The 12,068-nt window shown below is 46.2% G+C and overlaps 1 protein-coding gene across 7 annotated transcripts in view; it reads left to right on the top strand.

Annotated features, from left to right (window-relative positions):
* adck1 (aarF domain containing kinase 1) overlaps positions 1-12,068 on the top strand; it is a 669,842-nt gene that overhangs the window by 444,118 nt on the left and 213,656 nt on the right. The gene's annotated exons all lie outside the window — the stretch shown is intronic.

Here is a 12,068-nt window from a genome sequence, read left to right as displayed (position 1 = left end):
TATACGTTCTCTCCATGACCATGTGCGCTCCCTTGGGTGCTCTGATTTACTTCCACAATGCAAAGGTGTACGAGTTAGGGGGTTAATTGGTCACATGGAGGTAATTGTGAGGCATGGACTCATTGGCATGGAAGGGCATGTTACTGTAGACATGGTGATGAAGACAAATTAGATATGGACTTGTTTGCATATTTATCTATCTATCTATTCAAAAAGCTAATTTAAAGATACAGCATAGCAACAAGCCCTTTTTGGTCCTCACCACCCAGTTGCACCAATGTAACCGATTAATCTTCTGACCCGTAAGTCTTTGGAATGTGGGAGGAAGCTGGAGCACCCGGAGGAAACCCCATACAGGCACGGGTGAGCATTCATACTCTTTACACACAGCAGAGGGGTTGAACACAGGTTGCTGGCTCAGTAATAGTGTTATGCTAACCACCATACTACTGTGCCTGTGCTGATCTGCTCGCCACTGTGTCCATTATAATGCAGTCATGTTATTGTTCCCATTATACGCTCCTTTGTGACTCTTGATTCTGGAAAAGATTCACTGAGTACACCTGCCCTCAAATCCATTTGGTTTAGAGAGTAGATGCTATAAGGAGATTGGACAAGCTACATCAGTTTCTCTGCAGTGGCAGAGGCTAAGGGGAGACTTAATAGAAGTTTATAAAATGATATGTGGCATGGACAGAATTGACAGCCAGCATCTCTGTCCCAGAGTCGATAGTCTAATCCTACATGGTCTACATGGGGGGGGGGGTGGGGGGGTGGAGAGAGGAGGTTAAAGGGAGATGTGGGAAGAAAGTGTTTTTTAAAAAATACACACACACACACACACACAGAAAGCAATGCCAGGGATGGTGGGAGGTGTACAAAGGAGAACAAAGTGCTACAGTTAAGGAGAGGGTGCAGTGCAGGGAGACAATAAGGTCCACAGAGAATGCAGAGATACAGATTCATCTGTTTGTCATATGCATGTGGAATCATGCAGTGAACACAAGCAATGCAATTTAAGGATGTGCTGGGAGTATCGCTACACTCTCTTGCATGCCCATAACGCTTGGCAAAACAAAACAGAACACAAGAAGCAACAAAACAATAACAGCAAGATCCTCCCTCCCACTCTCCCACACACCCTGATGGGCCTGCAATGTGAGGATTGGCCCCCAGGACTCCAGTGTACTCACAAGCAACAAGCTTCTGACTTTCCCACTGGACTCTCAGACATGTAGACGCAATACTTTGGCCATTGGGCCTTGACTTCCAATCGACCTTTGGGCTTCGATTTTCCGTACTGACCTCAGGACTAACCAATGATAAGAGCCCAAACTCCAGACTTGCCAATGACGGGACCCTGAATTCCAGGCCAAGAAGTAGAGGATGGACAGGATTAGTATCATTAAGCATCATTAGCTTAATTAAGTCAGCTCAACATCATGGGCTGAGGGGCCTGTTCCTGTGCTGCACTGTCTTTCGTTGTACATTCACAAAAACTTGATAATTTCAAGTTTAAGTTCAAGTTTAATTATCATTCCACAGTATAAGAATATAGGCAAACATTATCAACAGCACATAGCACATATGGTTACAATAGCAGAAAAACATACAATCACAAAAAAATTTAGCTTGTCCCCGAGTAGCATGGCCTGTAGATTGATGGTGCATAGGATATTGTCAAGAGGACTGGAATATAAAATTGAAGCCCCTTTTTACCATGTGTCTCTAGAAACACAGCTCATTAATCCCTCGCTAACAGCCCCTGGCCACAGCGAGGAGAAAACCACCTTTCTCGAACTCTGTATGTCTAGGGTCACCATTACTTGGGTCCCACCAGACTGGGAAGATGGAATGTCTCGACCACCCAAACCCCAGTCTGAGTGAATACTGTGTAAACATTGCCCATGTGCAATTATCCGTCAGCAAGAAATAACAGACTGTACACTTCATGCAATTATAAAGGTGTATTTGTGAATGTCAATTTAATCAAATATTTATTAAAGAAGGAAGAAGAAGAAAGAAAAAAATATAAAGGCCCACTATAATTAAACAAATGTGCACAGGGTTGGAGCACGTCTTCCAAAAGCTGGATGTGTCCTTGTACTCATGGCACTAACTCCTATTCACCGATCACAGGTAGAACTTCCCAACTTGGACCCCACTGAGTCTCACATTATGGTTGGATCAAATCCTACCACCACTTCTCCCGATCTCCTCTCTCCATCTCCCGCTGAAAAGACCTCGGAACACCACAGAGTCCATCACAAAACTTCTTCACCCGGCTCTCTCTGGAACCTTCTCCCAATTCTACCATCCTGATTGGCTGGACCCAACATTCCTAAGCATGAACATCACAGCTCCTTATCTTTAATGGTAACCCAAACACTGCCAGCAGAAAACACTGCTTCTGCAGAAAACCATTAAATTAAATACCCTACAACATTAGCAGCAAAATCTTAACCAAGGCGTTATACTCTTCCCCTCACCAAAAATCATGTCCTCATAAGTTTGAAACTTATCAAACCATTATTAATAACAGTTTTCAAAGAAATTTTGTGATGTCAGGACCTCCAACCCTTTTGTGAATGATAGTGACATATCTCACTAGGGGGATAGACAATACTCTGTTCCCCTAGTGCATCATAAGCCTGCCTATCTGGGGGTTTCCTGACTCTTTGAGATCTTCTTATCCCACCTTCAGCCCTAAGCTGAAGGTGATCTTTCTGGTCTTCTTGGGGATGTCTACCCCATCTATGACTCCGGCAAATTGCATCCCCTGTCACTTGACTGAGCTCAGCTTCATCTCCAAGAACTTTGGAGCCCAGCTTTCCTTCATTGTCTAACATCGAGTCTACCTGTTCACTGCCTGGATCCCCCTCCACTGCATCAGTGTGGGTAGGTTCAGGAATATCATAATAAATTATTAGGGAGTTTGCATGAAGTATACCATACTTCCTTTTCCTCATCTGCTGAGTCCATACAGCATTCAGTGGTTAGGTCCATTTCAGGTCTCCCAATGATTGCCTTTCTGTTCTCTCCCTTCGGTGTAGAGTCTTCCCGCTAGATGTTGGGTCCATGTAAGGCTCTGGGTCACACGTACCTCCTGCCCTAGAGGTAAATAGTAATTCTGACAGGCCCATTCCCCTCTTCTGGCTTCACACAGGAAACTGGCACATTTGGCATCGGACTCTCCACTGCACAAGGCATAGCCATCCAGCGGTCAGCCAACTTGTTGTTTTCCTAGTAACTCCAAATTGCTCATGAATACTCAGTCTCCAGGCATCAGTTGGGAAAACCTATTGTTTTGCTCATACCTCCTCATTTCCTTGATTCTGCTTGATGGTAGAGACCTCTGCTAGTTCATAAGCCTTTTGCAGTTCCATCTTCGTGTCAGACACATAATTAAGATAGGTCTTTTGCGGTAAGTCTTCCTTGTCAGTACCAAAACAGATCTACAGGCAATCTTGCTTCATGCCCAAACATCAAATAGTATGGCGAGTTTCATTCTGTGTACCGTTGTAGTTGTAAACCAGATGCCCAATTTGCTGACTCCTTTTGCTCTCCTTGCTGATATCCAGGGTTCCAAGCATGTCTAGCAATGTCCAGTTGAACCTCTCAGGCTGGGGATTACCCTGTGGATGATAGGGAGTGGTCCTCAACTTCTCAACTCCAAGCATGCCCAGTAACTCATGTATAAGCCTACTCTCAAAATCCCTTCCCCAATCACTGTGTATCTTGTCTTGAAGGTCAGAATGAACAAAATACTTTCTCCATACCACTTTGACTATGGTGGACTCCCTCTGATCCTTTCTAGGGAAAACGTGAGCATATCTGGTGTGGGGAAATCAGTAACAACCAAGACATTTGCAGTGTTGCTGGAATCAGTCTCCATGGAGAGGAAATCCATACCTACTAAATCAAGTGGCTCCGCACTCTGTGAATGGAATAAGGGACTGACCCTCGTAGGCAGCGTCTCCCTCCAAATACATCGAATGCATAATTTACCTCAGGCTTCATTCTGGGCCGGTTGAACTGATCAATAGGTCTTGTCAAACTTCAAATAACCTGAATCATCAAAACAACCCTCTGATGCTTTTCAGGCAAAACCAACTGGGAACGCTAAGGCCAGCCTGGAGGAGATGTGACCCAGTACAGAACCTGGTTCCTTAATTCCACTTTGTTCCATTCTCCCACAGCAGGAGTATGGTCTTTTTATCCTTGGCCACATCCCCTTCTGCAACAGCTGACCAGATGAGGGACATCTTGCTGAGCTGCCGCCACTTCCCCAGGACCAATGCATGCAACTGCTTCGCATTCAGAGCAGTCAAGTTGCAATAAGCTTGTGGAATGGCAATCAGAAGCTCCTAAATTATCCCCAGCTGTATCCTGCCATAGTCTTGCCTCTGATTTCCTTGTGGCAGAGAACTGGCACATTGCTTTAATTGCAGAGGCAGGAGCACTCTTACACTCTCCATCCATTTCCTGCCTTTCATGTGAACATTGGGACAATGCATCTACATCAATGTCCTGGCTCCCTAGCCGATACTTCAGGCTGAGATCATGGGCAGACAACGCGGCCAACCAACAATGGCCTGTGGCATCCAGTTTTGCTGAGGTCAGGATACAAGTCAATGGATTTTTTTCCAGTCCTCAGCTCAAACTTGGCACCATATACACAGGCACTTAACTTATCCAGCACAGCCCATTTCAATGCCAGAAACTCCAATTTGTGCATGAGGCAGTTTTGCTTGGAGGATGATAGACTCTGGCTGACAAAAGCAACAGGTCCCAACCCTGTGCCCTGATCCTGATACAGACGTGAGAAGAACCCTGTGCAGGGTCAACCCACGGAAGGCTGCTGGACCAGACAACATCCCTGGTAGAGTGCTCAGAGGATGTGCAGACCAGCTAGCAGATGTTCTCACTGACATCTTCAACGTCTTCCTGAGCAGCGCCACCATTCCAACATGCTTCAAGGCCACCACCATCGTCCCCGTGCCGAAGAAGTCTTCAGTGTCCTCCCTAAATGACTACCGTCCCGTTCCACTCACATCCATCATCATGAAGTGTTTTGAGAGGCTCGTCATGAGGTATATCAAGACCCTACTGCCCCCCACACTGGACCCCCTGCGGTTTGCGTACCGTCCCAACCGCTCAACAGATGTCGGCATGGCCACCACCCTCCACCTGGCCCTAACCCACCTGGACAAAAAAGACACACATGTTTGGATGCTGTTCATCATTCAACACAATCATCCCTCAGCAACTGATTGGAAAGCTGAACCTACTGGGCCTGAACACCTCCCTCTGCAGCTGGATCCTAGACTTCCTGACTGGGAGACCTCAGTCAGTCTGGATCGAGAGCAGCATCTCCAACACCATCACACTGAGCACGGGGGCTCCCCAGGGCTGTGTGCTCAGTCCATTGCTGTTCACTCTGCTGACCCATGACTGTGCTGCAACACACAGCTCGAACCATATAATCAAGTTCACTGATGACATGACTGTGGTGGGTCTCATCAGCAAGACGAAGAGTCAGCTTACAGAGAGGAGGTGCAGCGGCTAACGGACTGGTGCAGAGCCAACAACCTGTCTCTTAATGTGAACAAAACAAAAGAGATGGTTGTTGACTTCAGGAGGGCATGGAACGACAACTCCCCGCTGAACATCGACGGCTTGTTAAGAGCACCAAATTTCTTGGTGTTCACCTGACGGAGAATCTCACCTGGTCCCTCAAAACCAGCTCCATATCAAAGAAAGCCCAGCAGCGTCTCTACTTTCTGGGAAAGGCTGAGGAAAGTCCATCTCCCACCCCACAACCTCATCACATTCTGCAGTGGTTGTATTGAGAGCATCCTGAGCAGCTGCATCACTGCCTGGTTTGGAAATTGCACCGTCTCAGATCACAAGACCCTGCAATGGATAGTGAGGTCAGCTGAGAAGATCATCGGAGTCTCTGTTCCCGCCATTGCGGACATTTACACTACACACTGCATCCGCAAAGGAAACAGCATTATGAAGGACCCCATGCACCCGTCATACAATCTCTTCTCCCTCCTGCCGTCTGGGAAAAGGCTGTGAAGCATTCGGGCTCTTACGCCCAGACTATATAACAGTTTCTTCCCCCAAGCTATCAGACTCCTCAATACCCGACGCCTGGACTGACATCTTGCCCTACTGTCCTGTTTATTATTTATTGTAATGCCTGCACTGTTTTTGTGCACTTTATGCAGTCCCGTGTAGGTCTGTAGTCCAGAATAGCTTTCTCTGTGTTTTTTTATTACGTAGTTCAGTCTAGTTTTTGTACTGTCATGTAAACCATGGTCCTGAAAAACGTTGTCTCATTTTTACTATGCACTGTACCAGCAGTTATGGTCGAAATGACAATAAAAGTTGACTTGACTTGAGAATGCCCCCTAAGCCTTCTCGGCTGGTGTCTGAGTGCAGCACATATGGCAGCTGGGGGTTTGCAAAGGCCAACACAGATGCTTTAGTCAGTAGCTCCTTCAGCAACTGGAAGGCCCCTTCAGATTTTGCTCCGAAAGGCTCCAAAGGACTAAGCTGAACTTTACCATCTTCTCCTTTTCTTCCCCAAGGGAGGGTAACTGTACAGAAGCTGATTCAAAGGGTGGCTTACTTTAGAGTAGTCCTTCACAAATATCTGGTAGTACCTACAGAATCCAAGGAAAGACCATAGAGCACTCACATTCTTGGACAGCTCTGTAGCTACTCCATCCTGTGAGACTATGACCCGACGTAGTTGACAGACGTCTTGTAAAACTGGCACTTGTCCAGCGACAGTTTCAACCCTTCAGTTTTCAGACGGCCTAGCATCTTCAGTAGCCTGGACCCGAGTGCTATGAGGTCATCCAGGTACACCAGCACCTCAAGCAAGTTCATGTCCCTAATAGTCTTCTCCATGACATGTTGGAAAGTAGCTGGTGCTCCTGATACACCCTGGGGCATTCTTTCAAACTGAAAGAATCCAAATGGTCGGATGAATGCCGTCTTCTCCTTGTAGCTTCACTCACAGGTATCTGATAATACCCTCTCCTTGGGTCCAGCACACTGAACCACTTCACTCCACTCAGACAGGCCAGTGCGTCCTCGATCTGCAGAACAGTATATTGCTCGGGAACTGTTCAGAATCCAGATCTGCAGAGTCCAATAGTCAACACACATTTGTACCTTCCCATTCTTCTTCCTCATCACCACTATCGGTGACACATAGGGACTTCTCGACTCAGTGATAATCCCTGCTTCCTTCAGCTTCAGCAGATGCTGCTGAACATCCTGCAGCTCTGTTGGAGCTAATCAGCAAGATGTCTCTCTGAAAGGGGTATCCTCTGTCACTCGATGGTGTGGCGGATACCCTTGGAACAACCCACATCAAACTTTCCTGATCCAGGAGATTGTCTCTCTCCTGGTTTTCTCACAGGGAAACCAGACATTACAGTCACTGGAAAAAGCTGTGCCATCGGCATCCCCCTCCTGGGGGTGACCTGTCTCTCTGAGGTGTTCCAGACAATCACTGTCATCCAGTTTACGTGTATAGCTGACCTCCTTCGCAGTTCAGGCCTCACCAGTACCCCAGCGGGTGAGCATGATTGGTTCAACTGATCTCATTGAAAGCTATCGAATGGTGAAAGGCCTTGATAGACTGGGTGTGGAGAGAGTGCTTCCTATGGTGGCAGAGTCTAAGACAGAGGACACAGCCTCAGAACAGAAGGACATCCTTTTAGAAAGGAGATGATGAGGAATTTCTTTAGCCAGAAAGTGGTGAATCTGTGGAATTCTTTCAGATAGGCAGTTGTGAAGATTATGTCTTTATGTATATTTAAGGCAGAGGTTGATAGATTCTTGATTGGTCAGGGTATGAAGGCCTATGGGGAGAAGGGAGGAGATTGGGGCTGAGAGGAAAATTGGGCCATGCATGATGAAATGGCAGAGCAGACTCAGTGGGTCAAATGGCTGAATTCTGCTCCTATGTCTTATGGTCTTAATGCAAGATCTGCTATTTAGATAACCCCAGGAGGATGCAGTAAGCTTTGATAACAATGGAATCTCCGTGAGCCTCACCTTCTCCCTGCTTTGCTTCCTCCCAAAACTTCAAAGGCACGTCTGAGGTCAGTCTGAAGATCCTTCACATTGCCACCAGAAGACATAGGAGCAGAATTAAGCCATTCAACTCATTGAGTCTGCTTCACCATTCAAACATGGCTGATATAATGCCCTCTCAATCCTACTCCCCTATAACCTTTGACGCCATTACTAATCTAGCTCCTAACAATCTCTGCTTTAAATATACCTTGACGAAGGGTCTCGGCCTGAAACGTCGACAGCGCGTCTCTCTATAGATGCTGCCTGACCTGCTGTGTTCTACCAGCATTTTGTGTGTGTTGTCGTTTAAATATACCCAATGATTTGGCCTCCACAGCCATATGGGGCGATGAATTCTACAAATTCACCACCCTCCGGCTGAAGAAATTCCTCCTCATTTCTGTTCTAAAGGGATGTCCTTCTATTCTGAAGCAGTGCCCTCTGGCCCTAAACTCCCCCACTACAGGAAACACCCTCTCCACATCCACTCAATTTAGGCCTTCCAATATTCATAAGCTTCAGCAGGATTGCCCCTCATTCTTCTGCTCTCCTGAAGAGTGGAGAATGCTGATTGTGAATGCGTGCAATCCGTGAGCCTCTGCTATGATGTTGCCTGGAGTTCAGGGGCCGTGTGATTGGAGTGCTGCCTTTTAATTATTGTTTCTGCTGACATTGTGCTTTGTGGTGATAGCAGTGATAATGGCAAAGTCAACAAAATGCTGTTGTTCCAAAGAGGCTCACTTTGCAAACTCGTTATTATTTTCAAATCCCTGTGGAATTGTCCGAGAGACTTCAGAAATATAGGCATCGACCTGAAGAAAAAGATCACAGGGGCTTAAACAGAAATTGACAGGATTTATTTCCCCCAGCATCCTTAAACCCTCCTATGTTAATGGTTTTGGTTATAATAATATTAGTGGTAGGGAGAAGGGGGTGTTTGAAGGTGAGCATTCTAACTGGCTACATTATTGTCTGGTATGGGGGTACCAATGCCCAGGATCAGGAAAAAGCTGCAGAGGTTGTAAACACAGCCATCTCCATCATGGGCATTAGCCTCTCAACCATCGAGGGCATCTTCAGAGGGCGATGCCTCACAAAGCGACATAAGAGACACCCACCATCCAGGACATGCCCTTTTCTCATTACTACCATCAGAGAACAGGTACAGGAGCCTGAAGATACAGCCTCAACATTTTATGGAGCAACTCTTGCCCTCTGCCATCAGATTTCTGAATGGTCTATGAACCCTTCAACACTACTATTTTACTCTCTTTTTAATTTATTTAAAAACATTTCCTATTGTAAATGATGGTAATTTTTATGTATTGCAGTGTACTGCTCCCACAACACAACAAATATTATGCCAACGTCAGTGATAATAAACTGATTCTGATTGTCAATGGGGTTTAGAGGTGAAAAGTTACACTTCATGGGAAACTTTTACCTTATTAATCTGCACAAAATATGGCGGGGTGAGGTGGGGGGGGGAGAGAGAAGAGTCATTGGTTAATCAAAGATTGTCAGCACGGCCTTGAGAGAACCTGTCTGACAAATTTGAGAATTTAATGCAACACACACAAAATGCTTTGAGGAACTCAGCAGGTCAGGCAGCATCGATGGAAATGAATAAACAGTTGATGTTAGGGGCCAAGACCCTTCATCAGGACTGAGAAGGAAGGAGGAAAATGCCCGAATAAAAAGATGGGGGAAGGGGAAAGAGGCTAATTTGGAAGTGATGGCAGAAGTGTTATCGATGACAGTTTTTCTCCACAGTTGTTAGCTGGCCAACTGAATGATTCCTCAGATGTTGGAAATTCAGAGATTTCCAGCACAAGATGGTGGAGGAACTCAGCAGGTCAGGCAACATCTATGGAGAGGAATAGACAGTGGATGTTTCAGGCTGAGACCCTTCATCAAAACTCATGATAAAGAGTGTTGGCCCTTCAATGACAGGAAATTGAGCGCACAGCCACTAATGAACAGGATCAGAGATGCCTGCAATCCATGTTTCTACACTCATAGGTGCTTGCAGGATTTGAACCCGTGGCCTTCTGAAATTGTGCATTCAATTCCTGATGAAGTACCCTCCAATTTGTAATGACTAGTGTGCACAAAAATCTTGTGCTATACAACAATGAATTCAATGGAACTCAATGAATTTTTAAATGGAAGTAAACCTGAAGCTGTTCTGAGCCATTCCGCTTCAAATGAACTGGCAGCTTTTTTGTGCTTCACACCCTTTGCTTCTTTGGAATTCGACGTAGTGAATCAATAATTTCTTCGATAAAAACAGTATAAATAAGTCAGTTCTAAAACCTACAGACAAATCTTCGCAAACTCACATTGTCAACAACGTCTGCATCAGAAACTGGAAAAGGAAATGTGATTGTGTATGATCGTGAAGTATACTTAACATGCCAACGATGTAGAGGGTGACAACATTTTGTGCACTAGTAATAAAAGTTGTGTGTGTGTGTGTGTGTGTGTGCGCGCGTGCGTGTGTGTGCACATGCGTGTGTGTGCACGTGCGTGTGTGTGCACACATGTACACCTTAGAGGGGTCATTGGTCTTGGCCCAAAGCGTCAACTGTTAGTCCTCTCCATATATGTTACCTGACCTGCTGAATTCCTCCAGCATTTTGTGCGCTACACTAAGTGTTTCCAGCATTTAACAGCAACCCTGTTTTTGTAAAAATGCCATTCCCTATTCTCAATCCCCCCGTCTCCGCCACATCTGCTCTCAGGATGAGGCTTTTTATTCCAGGACAAAGGAGATGTCTTCCTTTTTTAGAGAAAGGGGCTTCCCTTCCTCCACCATCAACTCTGACCCCAAATGCATCTCTCCCATTTCATGCACATCTGCTCTCACCCCATCAACCCACCACCCCACTCGGGATAGGGTTCCCCTTGTCCTCACCTACCACCCCACCAGCCTCCATGTCCAACATATAATTCTCCGTAACTTCTGCCATCTTCAACAGGATCCCACTACCAAGCACATCTTTCCCTCCCCAGCTCTTTCTGCTTTCCGCAGGAATCGCTCCCTACGCGACTCCCTTGTCCATTTATCTCCCCCATCCCTTCCCACCGATCTCCCTCCTGACATTTATCCTTGTAAGCGGAACAAGTGCTACACCTGCCCTTACACTTCCTCCCTCACCACCATTCAGGGCCCCAGACAGTCCTTCCAGGTGAGGTGATACTTCACCTGTGAGTCGGCTGGTGTGGTATACTGCGTCCGGTGCTCCCAGTGTGGCCTTTTATATATTGGTGAGACCCAACGCAGACTGGGAGACCATTTCGCTGAACACCTACGCTCTGTCTGCCAGAGGAAACAGGATCTCCTAGTGACCACACATTTTAATTCCACGTCCCATTCCCATTCTGATGTTAATCCATGGCCTCCTCTACTGTCGAGATGAAGCCACACTCAGGTTGGAGGAACAACACCTTATATTCCATCTGGGTAGCCTCCAACCTGATGGCATGAACATTGATTTCTCTAACTTCCGTTAATGCCCCTCCTCCCCTTCTTAACCCATCCCTAATTTTTAATTTTTAATTTTTTTTCCTCTCTTTCCCTCTCATAATAACTCCTTGCCTGTTCTCCACCTTCCTCTGGTGCCAATCAACGTCCCAGCTCTTGGCTTCATCCCTCCCCCTCCTGTCTTCTCCTATCATTTTGGGTCTCCCCCACCCCCTCCCACTTTCAAATCCCTTACTATTTATTTTTTCCATTAGTCCTGACGAAGGGTCTCGACCCAAAACAGCGCCTGTACTTCTTCCTATAGATGCTGCCTGGCCTGCTGTGTTCCACCAGCATTTTGCGTGTGTTGCTTGAATTTCCAGCACCTGCAGATTTTCTTGTGTTTGTGTTTCCAGCATTTTCCATTTTCATGTATTCTGATAAATACTTGTCAACACAATGATCAAATAAGGAAGGAGCTGTGACAGGACATAAATAT

Source organism: Hypanus sabinus, chromosome 2 (assembly GCF_030144855.1).
Source record: "Hypanus sabinus isolate sHypSab1 chromosome 2, sHypSab1.hap1, whole genome shotgun sequence".
In the NCBI taxonomy this organism is placed as follows: Eukaryota; Metazoa; Chordata; class Chondrichthyes; order Myliobatiformes; family Dasyatidae; genus Hypanus; species Hypanus sabinus.
This window is presented reverse-complemented; position numbering and strand designations above follow the sequence as displayed.